Raw genomic sequence first — 3,568 nt, 5'->3', positions numbered from 1 at the left:
AATTAATTAATATAATTATATTATTATGTATACATTATAAGTATATTAGGGCAGAGTGAAAATAATCAAATTAGTCGAATCGTTTGAGCTGAGCGAAAAAATATGTGGGTTGACATTAAACAAAAGTAAACAAAAATCTAAAAATTTCCCTATTTCTTCGAAAATTATGGGGAATTTTTTCTATGTGCAGTTTTTGTATAGGACTCAATAAAAAAAACATTTTTTTCGCCATTTTCAAAAAATTCTAAATTAAGCAAAAAAAATTTGTTTATTTTAAAATTTTTATTATTATTCACTAGAAAAAAACTAAACAGAGAAAAAGTTCGCTATAATTTTCGAAGCAATAGGGAAACTTTTTGGAATTTTCAAATAAAAAAAGGGAACAGAAGATATTAACCGATTTCAAAATTATTCTTTTTTTTTTACTTTTTTCGGATGTCTACCCACAAATTTTTTTCGCTCAGCTCAAACGATTTGACCAATTTGATCATTCTCACTCCGCTCTATTATATATACACATATCGAATTTCACATTGAAAAAATGTATTATTAATGTAATCCTGGCTGTACTTCCTAATTGTAGTCAAAGTTTTATAAAAGATAAAAAGTAAATTAATTATTAAAATAACAATTAGAAACAGGAGTGACAATTTACAAAAAATTTAAACTGGATCATGTGATTTTTTAATTCGCAATACGACGACGTGCGCATGTTAGACCTGCACTCACTTGTTTTCCTAATTTCACAACAAAGGAACACACACATGCCGGTGCGATTAAAGCCCTTGGTATGTACGTGATTGGATATTATTTTTACCTTGAACTTGAGCTTAATCAATAGTTTACTGGTAGTGAATTATTTAAAAAGTGTTTAAAGTGAAAACACAATAAAAATAATGTCTCCAAGTGCTACCGATTGGTGTGCTTACATAGACTGTCGAAATAAACGAGGAGATGCCGGGATTATTTTATTCTGTTTACCACCGAAAAGCAGTGAAACATTTATCGTATGGTGCCAAAATGCAGGTGAGTAAATAAATAACAATTATTAGCGTATCTCCAGTCAATTAGAAAAATAACGAATTATTAAAATCCCCAAAAATCTGAAATTTCCGAATTTATTATTTATCGAATTATTTAAAATATTACCTAAAGAGAGGTTCCAGGTGAGGAATATCAGAGTTGTTAGCTATAAGAGTGTTTTTATTTTAACTGGGATAAATATTAGTGTTAGGTAGGTAAGATATTGTGATAAAATATTTTTTTTAAAATTTCAGAATTGAATTGCATTTTTTGATGATTTTTTTTAAATACTACATCCCAGACATTTTCAACCTATTTTACTAAAATTTATAGGTCTTATGTAGAGGTAAGTACCCTTTTTACTGTGAAATTCTAGAAAAAAGTCAAAATTTCAGGTAGAAAAATTAGAAAAAAAGTTTCATTCTGATTTTTCGTTTTGAGCTTGTCTTTTTTCTCACTTTTTTTGCGTGCAAATTATTCCTTATGATCTTTTTATTTTTCTAAACCCTGCAGCTTTTTCTGGTTGCCGAGTTATATCGGTGCACGTCATTCTCCCGCGCAACGGCAATGTGCATGCAGCGAACATTTGTTTTTGTTTACTTTCTTAACAGAAAGATTAATTTTTTATCAAAAAAGATTAATTTAAACAAAATACATGTATTTTCAACCAAATTTTTTAATTTTGAAAGAAATTTTCAACCAAAAAGATTTAATTTCTCTAAAAAAGATAAGTTTTTGACCAAAATTCGATCATTATGATTTTCAATTGAAAAAAGTCATGTTTAATAAAAAAATAATCATTAACTAAAAAGATTAATTTTAAACCAGGATGATATAATTTCTCTAAAAGAAAGATCTGTTTCAGACCAAAAATGAAATCGTTAACTTTTAAGTCGAAAAAATTAATTTTCTATAGAAAAAACCTATTTTCCAATCTGAGAGATGAATTTTCAAACAGAAAAAAGTGAAAATATTGTTAACTCAGGAAAATCAATTTTATGCCAAAAAGATTAATTTTTGGCAAGAAATTCATCTTCCTAAATTAAAAATATTTTTTCTGTTGAAAATTCAACTCAGATTGAAAAATAGTTTTTTTATTATAGAAAATGAACTTTTTTCTGAAAATTTAACTATCACATGTTTTGTCTATAACAAATATTTTTTAGGGAAATTATATCATCTTGATTTAAAATTAATCTATTTGGTTAAACATTTATTTTATTTTGTTGAAAATTGACTTTTTAATGAAAATGTAACTATTCTATTTTTGGTTAAAAATTCATTTCTTTGATTGAAGATTCATCATTTTATTAAGAAAATAACTATTTTAGCAGAAAATTGATTTGTTGTTGTTAAAAATTCATCTCTTTCATTGACAATTATTTTTTTTATTAAAAATTAATTTTTTACGTGAAAATTTTTCTGTTCAAATATTAAAAAAATGGATCTTTTCAGAGAAATTTAATGTTCCTGGTTGAAAAATCATCTTTTCGGTTTGGAAATAGCGCAAATTCTGTAAATGTGCCGAATTTGAAAACTATCTTCAGATTATTTTGGTTGTCAAAACGATTAGACAGAAAAATGATTTTACTCGTTATGTAATATGTGTATAATGTCATCTTTTTTTAGCATTTGGATTTCGTGGGTTTTGAAGTAATTTTAAGGGATTTTACTACTACCAAGATTTTGAAGGATGCTAAAGGGACTTTAAAGAATTTTATTAAAAATGTGTCTTAAAATTATACAAGGAATTACAACTTTTCTATTTAAAAAATTAAAAATCCTGAATTATTTTGCATATTTTTTAAATCTCTTAAAACATTTTGAAATATAAAATTATTTAATAATAAAATTAATTGTCATAATAAAATCATTGATTAAATAAAATGATTTGTGTTATATGATTGAAATTATGGTTAAAATTTAATTTCTAGGAATTAATCCATCTGCGGTTCAATGGAGGACGATGATTTGCGGCAGCCATTTTCGTGCTCAGGATTTCACAACTCCGGAAAGTCAGAAACTTGTTCGTCGAGCAGTGCCTATTGATTATAGGTAACTGGACAATGCTGTTGATCGTCCTTTTGATCAAGAAAGTGTGGTAAGAGTTTATCATAAGGAAAACAGAGCGATTGAAAATACTGTTGCAAATGATCAATTGCATAGATCTTTATCTCTAAATCATCAATCTGACGTGCTTGCTTGTAGGAAAGAAGAAGAGAATTACGAATGGTATATTCCTTCTCCTCCCGGCGCTCAGCAATTGATGGCTGAAGTTGATAATTCTTCTGTACAGGATTTTGATTTAGAAATGAATAGAGAAATGCAATTAGAAGCAGAAAATGCAAGATTGCGTGCAATGTGCAGTAAAGTTGTTCAACAATTATCTGATATCAAAAGAACAACTATTATTATTATTATTATTATTATTATTACACAATTGAACCATTTCCCTTTCGGGGTAGGCGTGACTCACTCGGCAGGGGAAAGGAGTAGTGTGTGGAAGGGATAGAGATTTTTCAGATTGATCCAGAATTCTCGTGCT

Source organism: Belonocnema kinseyi, chromosome 9 (genome assembly GCF_010883055.1).
Source record: "Belonocnema kinseyi isolate 2016_QV_RU_SX_M_011 chromosome 9, B_treatae_v1, whole genome shotgun sequence".
NCBI lineage: Eukaryota > Metazoa > Arthropoda > Insecta > Hymenoptera > Cynipidae > Belonocnema > Belonocnema kinseyi.
This window is presented reverse-complemented; position numbering follows the sequence as displayed.